Source organism: Ambystoma mexicanum, chromosome 6p (assembly GCF_040938575.1).
Source record: "Ambystoma mexicanum isolate Mex_15411 chromosome 6p, UKY_AmexF1_1, whole genome shotgun sequence".
NCBI lineage: Eukaryota > Metazoa > Chordata > Amphibia > Caudata > Ambystomatidae > Ambystoma > Ambystoma mexicanum.
The window spans coordinates 486,748,533-486,766,716 of record NC_090935.1 but is presented as its reverse complement, the minus strand read 5'-3'; the positions used below and the strand labels follow the sequence as shown (position 1 = coordinate 486,766,716).

Below are 18,184 nucleotides of genomic sequence, written 5' to 3'. Positions count from 1 at the left end.
AGCTGGCATCCAGGGCAGACCCTGAACAGCTTTCCGGGCGTCGAGCTTCCCTTCTCCTGGGCCATGACCGGGCCTGAGAAACTTCTGGAGTCCTCCAAAAGCGTAGCTCGACGAAATCTTCACCCTTGAGGGGCGTAGACGAATCCGACACTGGTCCCCGTTGATCGGATGGAGAGTCGGTGGAGCTTGAGGCTCTTTTGACCGAAAAAATGAAGTTTTTGAGAAAAAACGTGAAAAAATAGCACTAACGCTCGAGAGCAATAGCACGAGGATCCCAACACATGAACGTGCGGTAAAAATCTGAAGATGGCTGCCAGAGGCGGTGCTTAGGTAGAGGGCAGTCATTGGCTGTGGTCAGTATGACGCAGAGACCAGTGATTGGTTATTGCTACGAAAGACAGATCAGAAACAAAACTGATACTGGTTTTTTCTTTACCGAGGATTCCCAGCCTGACGACGGGGAATATTCATGAGCATGTGAATCCATGCCAGACCCCATGCTGGAGAACATTTGCTGTTTGCCATTTTTAGAAAGGTCTAAATTGACCTGGACGACTCAGATCCCCTGCATATGAGATTATAATATCCAAACCTCATTCATACAGTAAGGTGTAGGACAGTGAATCCCGACACATTTTTGACAGTTATCCACTCATGATGACCTGAAAACGCATGACTGTGCTACATACGAGTGTGAAGGAGGGTAAATCTAAAGCAAGATACAGTGCATTGACTGAAGGAGATATACTATATGTTGATGTGTCGTCAACAATTGACCAGGAGACGGGACACAGGGGCGGCACTAGTGCACGGTAAAGAGGGGTGGGGCAGTAAGTTCTGGTCATGAAAATATTAACTATGCACTATTCGCCCTAGGCAGCGGAACTTGTCGCCCTCATCGAGGCATTGAGAGCCTCTCAAGAGCGATGTGTCACCATCTACTCGGACTCCGTATAGATCTGAATGAAACTCAGCCTAGTAGGATCATTGTCCTCCTTCCCTCTGTTCCCCATCCCTTGTCGCGTCGCGCCTTGAAACACTTGTGTATAGGCGCGTTATAAATGCCTTAACATATCATATGTTGTTAGGGAGAATTCTCTGAAAAGGCTAATTTCCCAAACCTAGTGAGTCCCTCAGCAGCTTTGCTGGATTTTTTGGGTTTATTTTTCTCCTGCTAAGAGCGAGACTCTTTCTCCCACTCTTGGACATGATTTGAGGTGTCCCTTTGACTTTGTATGTGTTTTATGGGCTATGGGGTCCTTTACCCCATAGGGCTTCATGTGTTTTAATATATGGGTTACACAGCACCCTCCGTGCAGTAACCCAGGGGTGTCGTAGCGACCCCCAACCATAGACTCCATACCCTGGGACGGACTACTGTCTCCCAGGGCATGTAAAGTCACCATTGGCTTTACTAGTCTCAAATTGTGAACAGAACCAGTACAAACCATCATATTGTGGACGTACTGGTCGGGGCAATTTGATTGCCCCGGGGTCTGTTGTTCCAGGGGGCACTGTCCAGTTCCCCCGACCGAGTTTTGGCTGGTGGCAGTGGATACTACTTTTTATATTAGACCGCGAATATATCCCTATGGGATTTTCCCATTGTTCAAGGCTACCACTTTTTAAAATAGCCTCGAACAAACCGCTGGTTTATTAAATTAATATAAATTCACCGGTTGGTATTTTTCGCCGAAACTTGTTCCAAAATGGCGTTTGCGTTCGCTTCTGTTACTCCAACCCAAGTCGAGCCCTTTGTTCCACTTTTTGGCGGGCTTCTCCACAGAAGCCTCCAAAAGTGGTGCCACTCTGTCTGGGTACCACAGGGGGTATGGAAGGGGGTTTAGGCACCCTGGACTGAGTTGCCACGGGTTAGCCTGGGACCTGTTAACTAACTTTTCCTGACTTGATCTCAATCTTTGGTGAACTATTTACAAAGACTCTTTGGGCATAACCCCACTGTGTGATCCTGGACACTTTGTTTGCTCTCTCTAAGAGTGGGCCTGGCATTTGAACTTCCTTGCTCTCCAGTAGACTTGCCTAACCTGCCTCACTGTGGTTCTTTGAAAAGTATTGAGATGTGTGCTTTCATAACTATGCCTTTCCCCCCCCTTTTTTATATAACTTATTAGAGTACCATCTTATGTTAAGCGCTCACCTCTGTCTGAAAATAAGTGGTGTTTCTCATTAGGACTTGTCTAGTAAGTAATTAGGGGTGTATGTATATAATAGTGACTGTGTTGAATTTACTTACCTCTTTTTGTGCTAGTGTAATTTACAAGTGTGTCTTTAAACAAATTATATACTTTTACACCAAAGCTCTGGTCAGTGTTTGCTTGCGCTACTGTGTCTCTGTACCTATTGTATATACTGCCTAACTCAGAAGTCTGACTGCTCAGCCACTGCTACCAGGTAAATCTGGGTGGTACAGACTGCTACCAATTGGGTTTACTGCCAACCACCTGTAGTCCTAAATCTTTTGCAGTGGTCCCTAAGGGAACTGCACAGGTTTCTGCCTAACATATGTCACAACGGTGCATGCAGGTCTGTCTCGGGGGGGGGGGGGGGGAGACGAGAGGGTTTCGGAGGGCAGAAGGCTCTCCAGTGCAGCATGCACGGCTGTTTGAAGAACTGATTGAAGCCTTATCATGGCCCTCTGCTCTGACAGTCATCAAATGAAACAGATGAAATCTTTATGAGCAAAGCAGATGCGGTTGAGGCTGCCAAATTGGCCTCCTATCTCCCAGATACAATGTTAACCGAGTGTATAGTCACCACCCCTGTAGAAAGATAGACCACAATTCCGTGCACAGCATTGCCCATATTACAGATCAGTTGGAATGGAAAGCGCCTGAGGAAAAGGAGCTATGTTGCAGAGGGGAAGCAAACAGTCTCCCACTGATTCATTGTGGAGGCAGGAGAGTTCTGGAAAGACGGTGATGCCCCAAGAATTACTCTGTAGCATTTGAGCAACTACATTTTCCCTCCCACAGCGCCAAACATATTGTGGCAGATATCCAGGAGGACTGGTATGTGCCAAACATCCAGGAGAGCATTTCGGAAAAAAGCAATACACTGACATGCCAACGTTTCAGCACAGGGGCGACATTAAGAGGTACATTGCCACGCCCCAGAGTGCCGGTCCATGAATTGCATATAGATAATGCAGATATGGGGGAAAGGTGCAATGGATACAGGTATCTTATTCTGGTGGTTTGCCCATTTTCAAGGTGGTTGGAAGCAGCACCATGATAACACCCAGATGCGAAGTGTGCGGCACGGTTCCTGGTCAGAGAGATGTTTCCACGATAGTGCGTGTGCAAAGTATTGAGATTGGATAATGGCACATATTTCTCTAATGCGCCATTTCAGCATGTCGCAGCACTATTGGGCATAAAATATCGAACATGCTCAATTTTCCACCCTGAGGCTAATGGCTTTGTGGATAGGATCAATGGGCTTTTGAAAAGTAAACTATCAAAATTGTGTTCCACCTTGAAGATAAACTGGATACACTGTTTTCCCATGGCCCTCTTAATAATAATAATAATTATAATAATAATAATAATTTAGCATTTATATAGCGCTACAAACCCTCAGGTATCTGAGCGCTGCTTATTATTACCCACGGTGTGTGGTGCTCATTTATCGACCTCGGAAGGATGAAAGGCCGAGTTTGGCCCTGCCGGGATTCGAACCTGCGTTAGCAAGCTCTGCACGGATGTCAAAGCGAGCGCTCTACTCGCTGTGCCACTTGACCAGTTTATGCACACAGCCTAGTAAGGACCACCATTTGACACCATATGAAAGTCACAGCGATTTGCATGCAAATCCCCATTATCCCCTGTGAGGAATGCATCAGATGTACATCAAGCAGCGAAAGTACTAAAAGAGGAATTTAAGCAATATTTAACACTAAAGTCTGCCATTAAATATATCTCCCGACAGATTCCACCACCCAGGAGAAAAGACAGGACACACCGGAAGGGAAGGAGACAGCAACTGCAAACATATCTGCCACAACTGGACGATTATTACCTGGGGAGCTCTATGTGAAAAACGTTGTTAGTCAATGGAACAGTCCCAGGTTTCAAAGTGTTCTGTATGCCTCTTGCCATCCGCGTGAAGGAGTTACAATATTGGGTGCATCTCTCGGATGTTCAAAGAGCACCTGAGACAAGTGCATTACGAAGGTTAATTGATGGATCAAGGACATATCTGATGAAGAAAACATTTAGTAAATTATCTATGCCAGGGTGGTGTGCATTGAGTGGCACAGCCCAGATTTTCCTTTTTTCTTGTTTTTATATTTTATCATTTTTCAATTTTAGATATTTTGGCTTTTTCCTTTTTTGAAGGTCTAGAACCAGGTCGACCCTGGTGGGAAAAGGGTCTCTTTCTTCTTTCCCCCTCTCTTCCTCTTTATCTTTCTTGGTAAGGATGCCTGACCGACTTGTTCAAACCTCCCCGTTATGTAGGGATAGTGAGCAACTGAATGCAATTAGTTTTAGAAATTCTGCATTATACTTTCTTCGTAGACCGATGATTATATTGTTTTTTTATTTATTTATTTGTTTTTGGTTTTACAAGAAAACCTTTACAAAAGCATAGTGCATTTCCTTAGATAAAATTACTAACGGTTCTCGGAAGCCAGGGAGTAGCTAAAAATCCTGAAAGGCCAATGAGTGACCACCAGGAAGCTCATTAGACTGTGTCATCTTTTGATGCTTTGTTAAAATGGTGAGTTCCTCTGATACTTTTACTATCGCAGCAGTGAGCATAATTTCCTGGCCGGAGATCAGTCTGTTCCAGAATGCATCTTGGATTAAGCTCTCTTCTCTGCTGACGAATCTCCTCAGAAAAGACACTCTTATGGCCCATGTGCCTTCGCATTCCAATAGCAAGTGTTTCAAGGTTTGGAGGTTCGGAGTTTTGCAGATTTCACAGAATTTTATTGCCTTCTCTCCCTGGTTTCTTTGAGCCAGTATTTCTCCTGTGTGGGCTAAATTCAGACGTAGTCTGAGAAAACTGTTTCTTGTTTCACGATCTGGGAATTTTTCCAGATAGCGTGGCATGGTTCCCAGTTTCCTGTCTACTATCAGGAAATAGTTCAGTGATTTTAAGTTTCTGACTCTTGTGATTGTGTCGATCCAGTCAGCCATTTTTAGGTTTTTTTTTACTTTCAAAGGGTTTTGTAGCAGGGTTTCTGTTGTTAAATCAAGCTTATGCAGAATCTGTCCGATCTTCTTTTCTAGGCTCGATAGCTGTTTTGATTTTGCTTTCTTTAGATGTTGATTTATGTCGAAAAAGAGGGTGGCCTCACTGGCTGTGATTATATTACGGTATAGTGAGAGGAGTTTCCACTCTGCGTAGCAGCTCAGTGAGGTCAAGCCTAATTCGAACCTCAGACTAGCTGACGATGTACACATTGGAAGCCTGATGGAGGATTTCCAAATAAGGCCCTCGATTTTGTACCAATCATAGTTCCACAGCAGAGGTTTTGCCTCCAATCCGTAGAGGAGGACAGGAACTACTTTGCCTACATAGAATTTCTTGAGTGGTAACAGTGAAAATTTACAAAATTTTCCATTTAGGTTTTTCATTTGCGCAATGATTTTCGAGGTCTTGTTGTGAATGGATGAATTCGCCTTGTTTACAGTTGGATGGGCTAAGACTTCGTATCCCAGGTATGTTAGCTCATCTACTCTGGGAATTTCCTCGTTATCCAAAACCCAGATCCTTGATGTTAGCTTTTTTCTTGGGTGTTTGAAAACCAGGACCTTAGATTTTAGTGGGTTTATTTTAAGGCCATTTAACTTGGCGTATTCATTGAGTTTAGATAAGAGATGTTGCAGTCCTAATGCTGATCCATCCAAGAGAACGAGATCGTCCGCATAGGCCAGCCAGTGAATTCTTCTGCTGTTGATCCTGGGACAGATCAGCGACGCCGAGGCCAAGAAGTCTCCTATGTCTGAGAGGAAAAGATTGAAAAGCAAAGGTGCACCCAAGCAACCTTGTCGTACCCCTTTTAGAACCTGGATTGCTTCTGAGAGGTTGCCGGCGTCATCCAGCCTCACTCTGATCGTAGTGTTTTTATGTAGTTCAACGAGCATAGCCAGCAGGGGGGCTGGAATTCCCCGTTTGCTCATTTTCTGCCATAGGAGTGATCTGTCCACCATGTCAAATGCCCTGGACAGATCTACCCATGCCCCATACAACGGCGAGCCTTCTTTCTCATTCGAGCTTTCGCTCAACAGGTTCAGTGTAAGGCCATTAAGGCTGGTAGAAAGACCCTTCCTGAAACCTGTTTGGTGCGGGGGGAGAATTTCGTTTGATTCTACCCAAAGGGAAAGTTCCCTCATCAATATTCTCATGAATATTTTGCTGTCTATATCCAAGAGAGCTATGGGTCTATAGCATTTTGGACTTAGCCTGTCACCCCCTTTGAAGAATGGGATCATCACTGCATTCTTCCACGATGGAGGAAAAGTTGTTTCCCTCATTATTCCTTGAAAGAGATAGTATAGCAGTTTTGACCAAAGTTTTGGCTGATTTTTTAACACCTGGTATGTGAGGCCGTTCGGCCCTGCGGCTTTCGAGGTAGAGGATGATGTAATTAATTCTTCAATGTCTTCTACGGTAAAATCCAGAGACCAGGTGATGTTGCTGATATTAATGTCTCTTGAGCCTGTTGCTCCGAAGTTCTTGGCCAGGTGTTCTACCCACTTGCATTCCGACACTAAGTTGCAAAGAGTACTGTTTTGGCCAGTTTCAAGTTGATTTAGGACTGCCCAAAAATTTCTGCAGTTATTTGTGCTAAGAAGCGAAAGCATTCTCTCCCCATCCTCTTGTATTTTTAAATGTTTGTGATTCTTAGACCAGTTTCTATAGATTTGTTTGGTTTTTTTGAGTTTTTGAATGCAGCCAACGGGATCTTCTGCTCTGGTCTGTCTTATACTTCGCAGTGTTTGTCGCAGGCATCTTTTCCTTTTGAAGGTTTCCTCGTCGAAGTGGTGGAGATGTGTCTGTTTCCCCACTGTTTGTACTTCGCTTGGTCGGCAGGTGGACCATATGAATTTTCCGAATTTTTCTGGATGACACTTTTCGGCCACTATTGAGGGATGAATAGTTGCTAGCTGATCATTCAAGTTTACCCCCCCATGTTTGTACTTAAGTGCTTTCAATTTCCCTTTAAAGCCCTCCAGTTCCTGTCTAATGCGTGGGTTTGCTGAACTCTGAATTTCAGGAAAGTAGAGTTCCATCCTCGCATGGTCACTTCCCCCTTCCCAATCTAAGTTGAGATGATGTTGGTGCAGGGTAAGTGGTGAAGAGGTGAAGATATAGTCTATTGTTGATTGCAAACTTCCTTGCCGCCATGTTGGTCCGATTTTGTCCTTACTGCTGTCGTCTATAGATAGCATGTCAAGATCCCATGATTGGAAGAAGTCCCGCCATTGTTTGCCTTTCTGTGTAGTACTGTGTTTAGGTGAGCTGTTTTTCCTGTTCACTACACTGATGAGATCTGTGTTTAGGTCTCCTGCTACAATGATCTGTGCTCCTTTGTGGATCATCTTAACCCTAGAGAAGAGTTCATTTAGAGTTCCTATGAAGTCTCGGAGTTTGGAAATGGCTGGGTTCCAGTAGATATTTACCAAAATGAGATTTGCCTGACAGTCATTCTGTCTTATCTCTACTTTAGTGGCCTGAATGCCCACTGGATTATTGCATAGCGTGACCACGTTTTTAATGGCGGAATTTTTAGTTGCTATTAGCATTCCTCCTGCTGGTCTACCTTTGGCTTTTTGAGAGGCCCTGAGGTTTTGCACTGTGAAGCCCTCTATCTCGATAGGATTAGCTAACCATGTTTCCTGAAATAATAAGATGTCATTACGTTCTAAGAGGTCGTTTTTGAGTTGCTTTTTCTTCAAAAAGCTTGGGCCTCTGGTGTTCCATGAGACTAATCTAAGGCCTCTCTGACTAAAGACTGTTCTGTTCCTCGCCCAGTTTCTGGAGGATTTGCGAGATGATTTCTGGGAGTTTAGTTATCAGGTCTTCTTTTAAACTGCGGCTGCTTGTTGCACTGCTTTGGGGCCCTCCATAAGTTCCGGCAGTGCCTTCAGCAGTGGGTGCAGGTTCTTCTGCGGTCTGGTTATGCCACCGGTAACTTCCATACATTCCTTCTTCCTCTGATTCATATACCCAAAGCCCTTCTTTAGCCAGATCGTCTTTATTATTAATGAGCGCCTGTTGTGCCTTTCTTGAGGTGAGAGCTATCTCCACAAAGAATTTATCCTCCCTGAATGGGAAGGCTAAGTATTCAATGTCCTCTGAATCAAAAAGATAGAGATTATAGTTCTTTTGGATTTCTGACAGTAGGACGGATCTGCATAGTGATATCCTTGTACTCTGATTCTCTAGTCTAAGCCACAACCTTGGGATTGTAAAGTTCGATGCCGCTAATTCCTCGTTTCTTGCTATGGGGATTTGTTGTTTTTGTTCGTTTCCCTCTCTTTCTCCGTTTTGAGGATACCTTTCCAGGTTTATAAATTTCCCGGACCCGTTCCAGCAAACTCCTTCGTTGAGTAAGGGGCTTGGTGATGTCACTTCTTTGCTGGCTGGCCCGGGAAGTGTGTTTCTTTCTTGTAATGCAGGAGCTTTTTTATCTGACGGCTTCAGAAAAATAGGGGCCATTTTTCTCAATGCTTGCTTGGGCTCCCCACCAGGTTCCTTTCTTGGTTCTTTATTTAAATTTTGTTTTAGAAATATTGGAGCCATCTTGATGTTTGTAGAAGCCGGTATGCTTTTTTGGTTAACGGGAGCTACAGGTAATGGAAATATGAGATCCGTTTGCATCCCAGCGTTTGATGTTTGGACCTTGGTTTTGCTAGGACTCTCTCTGCCCGTTGAGCACGTCTTTTTGCCCTGGGTTGTCTCAGGGGCGCTCTTGCTTACGAGGGCATCCTGTGTTTTCGATGATTGTGAAAGGTTAGTAGCTGGAGATGCAATGACAATGGGATCAGTTGTCTTTTCAGCTGTGGGAGTAGTGAGGTTTTTCAGGAATAAATTTACCCCTGCTTTCTTTTTTGCCTTATTTTTCTGGTTTTTGGGTTTCTTCCTTGTTTCCCCTGAAGGTTGGGAAGAGGTGGTCTCTCTTTGTTTTCCCCTTTTGTGACATTTCCTCCTTCTCGTTATCTGTGGGGCCTCGATATTTTGATTTATACTATCGGTTTTCTTTCCTTCCTCCTCTTGGGTTTTATGAGGGCTGTTGTTAAGAACTTCTATATAATCAATATCCACATTTGCCAACCTTCGAAATTCTTCCAAGATTGAATTTGAGAGTGGTGTATCATCGAAGGGATCTTTTGGCCCTTCTTCGTTTAGAGTCTTGTTCTGTATTTGCAGTTTTTGAATTTCCGAGGGGATTGCCTTTATGAGATTATGAGTGGTTGAGTTATTTTTTGCCCCCTCCTTCAGTAAGCTTTGAATTTGGGCGATGTCTAGCCCCTGTTTGATGCCCTCTGTTTGTGTTTCCTTTAGAGTTGGAATCAGGATACTATTCAAGATATTGTTTAAAGCGACCATAGATGATTCATTTTTCGCAATTTCTTGCGACATTTCCAAGAGATGTCCTGCTTGTATTTGCACCTCTGTTTTCAGTAGTTCGAACACTGAGACCAGAGAGTTTAAAACATAGCTCAGGGCTGCCAATGTGTTTTCTGGTGCCAATGGAGGGCCTTCTGGTGAGATGGCCAAAGGCTCTTCTTGTTGGCTGCGGTTTCTCAGTAAGATTGCCCTGGAACCTTGAGTTTTGTTTGTTGGGGTGGTATTTGCTTCTGAGTCCTCCATTGGTGTGCTTGTGGCCTGGGTATTAGATTTATGTGATGGTAAATGCCAGGTAGTGTCAGTAAAGCCCTCTAGGTCATTGGTGCTCTTGTTCCTTTTCCTAGGGAAGTGATCATTAATTCTTGTCTGGATTTTTTCAGTTGTCAGAGTGTACTCTAACCCTCTTTTCCATATTTTTTGAATGTTGAGATTTGGGAACCTTTCCGCTGGAGTTTGTTGTGCATCAGTAAGGGTTTGCGTCTCCTGTGTGTCTACTGAATCTACTTCAGGGACTGTGGATACCCCCCTCCCTGGCGCGCACTCTGCTTCTATGTAGGACCCCTCTTGTACATCCATGTCTTCTTCGAGAGGCGAGCTGCGCAGTCTCATTACGGTTGTTATACTTGTTGCTTGCTGGTATAGGTGCGCGGGAAGCGCGCTAGTTAAATACCTGTTGGGTGCACCTCAGACCGCCAAACAGCCGCACAACAGCCGATGGGCTTGTCTCCTGCCGGGCTTAGCGCCGCAAGGGTGGTAATAAATCGATGCCGCGCCTCCTCCAGGAAGCGCGTCGTGATGATCGTTGCTGGCGTGAGTCTGTGAGAGCACTCGCAACGCCAGATAGGGTGTAGAGGAAAGAGGTAGGTCTGCTTCCAGTCTCAGCGCTTTCGTGAATGAGAACTCAGCGGGACGGGCGGCAATCTCCGTCCTTTGAATCCGCCCCAGATCACGTGATCAGATCACGTGTCCAAGCGATGCCGCGCCTCCTCCAGGAAGCGCGTCGTGATGATCGTTGCTGGCGTGAGTCTGTGAGAGCACTCGCAACGCCAGATAGGGTGTAGAGGAAAGAGGTAGGTCTGCTTCCAGTCTCAGCGCTTTCGTGATTATATTGTTGTGTGACACTAGTGGTTGTTGTCGGAGTGTATGGAGGTTTGTCTGTTATATGGGGTGGCCATATAAGGGGGGTGGGGGATGAACAGTTACATATAAAAGAAAATAATGTTAGTAGATTTATTAACAGTATGAATAGGTCTAATAAATAAGAATCAAACGATGTCTCACTTTTTGCCGGCCACCCACATATTTTTTTAGACCAGTAAGACGGGAAGTATGAATGAAGTATGATTTATGTAAGGGTTTGGATGCCATTTCTGACATTCAACATGTGAAGTAGTCTAATAGCTGGTACTCCGATATACATACTGTGGGAAGGAATGTGATGAACGAAAACTGTTTAGTGTCTGCTATCATTCCGCATGTGTCAGTGGCTCCTAAGGTTTTAGTTCCACGACCACCCCCAATTATAGAATCACAATGTCTGGTACATTTTGCACCATGTAGGATAAAGGACACATTCCAGGGACACACTGTGCAGTTGAAGAGCACCTATTTAGACCAAGCGTGATGCAATGGCAGTACGAAATACATCAAGTGTCAAAGAGCACCATATTTTGCCGTGGGAGGTCCCTCACATGTTAACAAAAGGCTGGGTACCACAGTGAGGTGCCCGGCAGATGGACTGATCAAGTACAGCAAAGAAATAATAGCCAGAATAGAGACTGTGTGTGCACAAATATGGTCCCAATACATCACAAGACTGACAGGGATTGGGATAATGGAGAAGCCAGTGAGAATACATAGAGACATGACTATGAACTTTGTTTTAGCAATGAAGGAACAGTTCCTCTTGGCGCAAACACACAGTACAACTACACTCTTGTGATTCCGATATGACAAAAGGTACAGCAGCAGTGATGGATTACTATTGGGTTTGTGGCCTGTAAGAAGATTCAATTCAACACTACAGCTAAGTCAATGCCTAGTCTGGGATACTGAATGGAAACCCTTATTGATATATCTTTATGTCCAGTTCATGAGTTCTGGATGACTACCCCTATATAACACCCCTCTCTTAGAATCCCCCTGACCCCACTGAGCCAAGAAGTAGTTCTGTTTTGCAAGTTTAAAAGGTTTATTTGAGAATTTAAACAATATATATATATACATATATACATATATATATATCACTTTATAATAAATTAATATCTAATAGTACACTTAGACATATGATGTTGATCAACAATGGGTAATCTGGCACTAGCACACTTCTTTACAATCAATGAGGAGTTAGTGTAGGATGGATAAAGTAGCAAAACTACTTTTATGATTTCAAGGGAAAAGCAATGAGGAATAAAATGCAGTACAGAAATACTTGATATGATTTTAGCAAAAGATAAAATCACTTTTTCTCTGGCAATTCACCCCCCTCCCCTATGCAATTAAGAAATGGAAGGAGATGAAAGTAACACACAGTTCTTAGGAATGCAATCAAATATAATTCAGTTCACCCCAGCAAGCTTAGGCCACAGATAGAAGTTTGAAACACAGGCCCAAAATGCTTTTAAAAGTTGATGGCAATGAAGTGAGAAATATGCTGAAAATGGTTTAATTCCCTTTAGGAGGTTCAAGGGGAGTGGTAGCTACTTGGGATAATTTCAGGCTCACTTGAGCAATGATTCAGAGATGGTGATTAAGAGGCAAACGAATTTTTAGCAAGGAAAGAAATGACTGCTGATGGTTGCACGTGGCTGGATTTTTAACCAAATCGCAGTGATTACGGCAAAAGTATAAGGAGTAAGGGCAAGGGATTCAAGCAGGGATTCAAGCAGCTCGCCCGGCTGTGAGTAGCTTGCAATGATTTGAGGCCTGCTGCAGAGAACTCAGCTTGTGGTTTTAGTCCTCTGATTTAGGTTCTAAAGTATACGTTCTAGGTTCTGGAGTATGTAGCTGGAGTCATACTGGAGGAACTGGTATCTTCTGGATGTTGTGTGGTCCGGCAAAACGCTCCGCAGCAACTGGATTTGAATGTCTCTACCTGTCCCAGCAGTCTCTTTTTATGTGTTTTGAAAATGGGTGTGTGCCTGGGCCTAGCTAAGCCTGCCCCTCTCTACTTGTCATTGGCCCAATTCTCCCCTCTCCCATGATTGGGGGAAGGAAATGTGAGTCAGAGTGATGCTGTAGGTTTTATGGGTCAGAGGATCCTCCCCTGGTCAGTTTGCCCACAAATCTATATTTGATTCAAATACATATTGCACAGATACACAGTTGTTTAAAATTACATGCACCCATCACATATCACATGAGGTATACTCTGTTCAAACTCTAGTCTTCCTGCGGGCTTGCATTCAAAAATGGCAACATTTTGCGCTTTTTAACTGGTTTTGCAATATCGGACATTTACCCAAATTTACACATGTGTGTGTTAGGCAGAAACCTGTGCAGTTCCCTTGGGGAACACTGCAAAAGATTTAAGACTACAGGTATAGCAGTAAACCCACTTGGTAGCAGTCCACACCACCCAGATTTACCTGGTAGCTGTGGCTGAGCAGTCAGACTCCCCTCAAGAAGAGTTAGGCAGTATGTAAAGTATACACAATAGGTACTCAAATACAATAGCACAAGCAAACACTGACCAGAGCTTGGTGTCAAATGTATATAGTTATTTATTTATTACACACATAAGTTGAAATCACTCTATCAAAATATAGTAAAAACTCTTCAAACATAGTTATAATGAAAGCAGTTTCAACCCTTACTCCTATCTAGACAACTCTAAGTTAACACCACATAATTAAAACAGAGGTGAGCGCTTAACGTTAGATGACACTCTAGTAGGTTCAAGGAAGGGATAAAAAAGAAACAGAAATGGGTTAAACACACCACTCTAAGGTCCAGAACACTTGCAATAGGCTCAAAGAAGCACAAAGTCACAGGTGAGCAAAAGTCACTAGGCAGGGCCCACTCTTAGAGTAGCCGGAGCGAAAATGTGCCCAAGATCACACTGTTATTAGGGATTCAAAGTCTTGCAAAGAGTTAGAAAGAGTTTAGAGTGGCTTAGAAAGTTTAGCCAGGGTGTTCCAGGCACTCCCAGGTTCGGAAGCCGGGGGCTAAATCTACCCCGTACAGTCGGTGGCAAGGGAAGCCAGGCGGAACACGGTACCTTAAGCGGAAAGGGTCCTCCAGCGGTGGCAGTTGTTCCAGGCAGTGGCAGCAAGGCTCGACGTCGGTCAGGGGAGAAGAAGTTCTCGCTGAAGAGCAGAAGAAGAAGGTCGTTGCACTGCCCGGGAAGAAACCAACCGCGGAGTCCTCCGGTTAAAGGGTTGTACCGACTTTCGCGGTTAGGGGTCAAAATGTGGTATTCCGGTTGCCGGGGTGCTTGGCACGGGCAAGGCGGCCACGAGATACCTCGAGAAGCGAAAAGAAGGTGAAAACTGGTTGTCCCCACCAGTCAAGGGAAGGAGCCACTCCGTTAAGAGTTCTCCTCGGTCGTCGGGAAAAGTGGTGAGACGGTTCAGCAGGGCTCCACCGGGTGGTGTCGTCGAAGCAGGTCGGCTCAGCTCTTCCCTCGTCGGATTCTTGGTCCTGTGGCGACTTCTGAAGTTCCAGTCCCCAAAGCCCTGCTTTTATGCAGCAAACCCCCATTCACCCAGCCTAGCTGTCACTCAAACATGCTAAGTGTTGAGCCGGCCGGCTCACCACTTGGGCCAATCAGGACGGAGTGCGACTTGAGTTACCAAGGTAACTCAGTCCAGGGTGCCTAAATCCCCCTCCACCCCTCCTAAGTACCCCAGACAGAGTGGCACCACTTTGGAGGGCTTCTGGGGAGAAGCCCGCCAAAAGTGGAACAAAGGGCTCCACTTTGGGTCAGAGTTACAGAGGCGAACGCCAACGCCATTTTAGAATCAAGTTTTGGCAAAAAGTCCCAACCGGAGTTATAATAATAAATATATATACCGGCGGTATGTTTAAGGCTACCGTAAATAAATAATTAAATGTGTTAGCCTAAAACAATGGGAAATCCCATAGGGAAATATTCACGGTCGAATATAAAAAGTAGTTTCCACTGCCACCAGCCAAAACTCGATCAGGGGGGACGGAGATGTGCCCCCTCGACTAACAGACCCTGGGGCAATCGAATTGCCCCAGCCAGTACGTCCACAATATGATGGTTTGTACTGGTTCTGTTCAGGATTCAAGACTAGCAAAGTCTTTGGTGACTTTACATGCCCTGGGAGACAGTAGTCAGTCCCAGGGTATGGAGTCTATGTTGGGGAGTCCCTAGGACACCCCTGGGTCACGGCACAGAGGGTGCTGTGTAACCCACATCACAAAAATACATGAGGCCCTATGGAGTAAAAGACCCCATAGCCCATTCAACACAAGGTTTAACCAAGAAAACACACTTCAACATGTCCAAGAGTGAGGGTAAAAGAGTCTCACTCTTGGCAGGAGAAAAAAAGAAACCCCAGAAATCCAGCAAAGCTGCTGGGGGACTCACTAGGTAGGGAAATTCAGCCTAAACAGAGAATTCTCCCTAATAGTGTGCAAGGAGTATGGACATTAATTGATGAAGTGTCAGATTTTTAACATGCAGACATTTGGAGTGAGACCCTACTTTCCGCTAGCAACCCCCCAGAATACACCACAGGGTCCTAACGCATCTCAAAATGTTCACAGAAAAATCACAAGAATTATGGTATCATTTAGATAATTTTGACAAGTCCGCACCATGAGTTATACATCTTTCTTAAAATCATATTCTGGCCAGCAGGGGTGTGTCTTCCAAGGTCACATGGTGGAGAAACCAGTCTATCCACTTTCTTTAAGCTCAGCCTGTCCTCAGAGGGGGCTGCCCCTCCCCGTTTCTGCCAAGAGGAAGCCACTTTTACGACGCCCCCAATATAACATTTGCCTGAGTCCAGGACAGGCCTTTGTTCAACTCCCTGTAGCTGCTCCACCCCTAATCTAATCAGAGAGGTGACAACTCCTTTTGGCAAGGGGAAGAGTGGCTGAGCAGGTTTTAACTCCTGTGGGGGTAGATGTCAGGCAGAATTGGAATCTCTTTAAGCCAGTTTTTAGCTACATGTCATTTTTTTGTTCCCAGTTTAAATCACTTACAATTTTTACATACACATTAAATAATTACTTCCTTCAAGTCATTTCAGTATATAGTTTTACATTGTACCCACCTCTTAGCAAGTCTTTCCTTGGTCTGGTTTTGTTTCATTTGTTCCGTTTTATACAAAAGTCTGGTGGTTTTAAAACGCCGGCTTTCTGATAGTGGTGAGTACTGGTAATGCAACCATTTTTGGGATTTAAGAAAATGAATTCCCCACAGTTCTGGGTTGCTTTTGGCAATCAGCATTGCCATGCCCAATGGTTTCAGGCTACTGTGTGGATAGCCCAATGGTGGTTTTAGGCAGTGCCCTCCTGTGCTCACAACATAGGAAAAAATGGGTGGCAGCCTATTCTTCATGCATTTCCCTGTGCATTTTCTGGGAAGTTCTGGCCATCATGATGTTTTCCATGCCAGTACTGCACAGTTGTCCTATTCTGGTGTACATGTGGGCTTTTTGGCCATCTTGGATTTTCTAAGCCCACAGCACCAAATGTTGCAGCATGATAGCTCAAACGTGGGTCAGGACACCCAACAGGCCAACAAGCCCACTTGCACCTCCCATCATCCTGGAGGGGCAAGTGTGCAATGGCCACCCTGCACTCAGCACTACTAGTAATCAAGGAAGAACACCTGAAGGGAAAAGAACTGCCTGTCAAGGTGCCAACAACCACTCCAGCACCTAAAGAAGCAGAGAGACACTTGCAGATCACACAAGAATTTTGAATGCTGCCAGAAAAAGAACGATTTCAACAGCTGAAAAGAAAGGGGAGACTGAACAATACCTCATGAGACTCTTCCACACTGCTCAAAGGAGTCGGAGTACCTGATTAGTATTGACTTTTTATCTCACTTTCTTTTTAATCTTTTTTGGCTCCTGGGTTACAAGCAGGCAGCTGCTAACGCCAAGTGGGTTCAAATCGTCCGATGGGAGCTAGTCCAGCTCACCAATGATACAAAGAATGGGTTCAACGCCATCAACCTAGAGCTCTGTGCGATGCGACTCAGGACGATGCAGAACCGCTATATGCTGGATCGATGAACAGCCATAGAAGGCGTGTGTAATAAATTGGGTAGCAGCTGCAGCACTTTTGTACCCCCGAAGGATGGCGAGAACACGTCACTATACCACATCATCAAGGCGGTGCACAATCTAGGTGTTCAAATGAATCAAGAAGGTGGAGTTCAGAACACAGATTGGCCATCGCTTGCCTTTTATTGCGTCCCGTCATGGCTAGGGGCAGCAGTGAAAACACTGGTGCCCGTTATCGTGTTCTTCTTAGTTCTCGTCTGCACGTTCCAATTAGTTCTCAAATGTTGAACCAATGTAGTACCTACTAGTGCAAAGATGAGGTTATCAATTAGGGGTTCTAATGCACCTTGCCATACAATAAACAGCGAAACTCAAACTGATACTATTGTGGTTGTAATTATTTCGGCTGTGGATGAGTTTGTTACTGTAGAAGTAACAAGAGGGGAATGTTGGGAAGGAACAAGGGTCCTCCTGAAACACCAATCGCTTTAGAGTTAGGCGAGACATCTTCAAGGCACTATAACAGACTGGGGGGAGCAGAGGCACTAGGCGGGCTCTCTTATGCAAGCATAATCACATACACATAGGAGAGCACTGAAGAAATTAGTTATGTCTACAGTAGGCTATATAGGCGCAATTACCTATTACTTGGATAGATTTGTAATGTCAGATATAGATAAGATATGAGAGGCATTGCGGTAGTGGTAGTTGAGGTAATAGGCTGCAGCTGCTGAGTATGCAGCAAGAACAGACTTGCTAAAAGTCACAGGAGAATGGATGCCCAGGCCTTGCAAAAGGCTTGCTTAGTGAGGATCCAAACTCCTCATAAGGAATTCGACCTGTGGGATCGTAAATAGACAACAGGCGCTTAACGTGCGGTTTAACTCACTATGGCCAAAGCACAAATTGGCTCAGCATGTATCCACTGTCTGTCAATGGTCTATGGTGTTAATCGTAGGGCAATGGACAGTGGGTAAAAAACGTGTCTAAATAGGGATTGCCTGTGTTGTGTGGCAAAGTGCAGAACTGGACAAATCTAAATTGTGGAGGAAACCGCGGACCCAGATAACATGAGCAAGACGAGAGGAATGTGGATAGGATGGCTGAAATGTGTGCACATGGATAACAATGTTTTAGTAGTTTTCCTTGGGCTAGGTCTCAAGGTTGGTAACGGTCTGTAGAGCTGCAATGTGTTTTTGCATAGTTAGCAAAATGGAGAACAGCATGCCCTGAGAAACCAGCGACAACGAAAAAAGAAGGCCCTGAAGTAACCCTATTATGAAAGGAGGACTGATTGCCGTCCAGATGTTGCCTGTTTCAGTAAATCAAGGGCGGGTCTGCCAACCAGGTCAGAGTTTAGAAATGCATTTTAG

The 18,184-nt window shown here is 44.7% G+C and overlaps 1 protein-coding gene across 3 annotated transcripts in view; it reads right to left on the bottom strand.

Moving 5' to 3' along the window:
• Nucleotides 1-18,184, bottom strand: part of DDX4 (DEAD-box helicase 4) — a 1,871,246-nt gene that overhangs the window by 954,824 nt on the left and 898,238 nt on the right. The gene's annotated exons all lie outside the window — the stretch shown is intronic.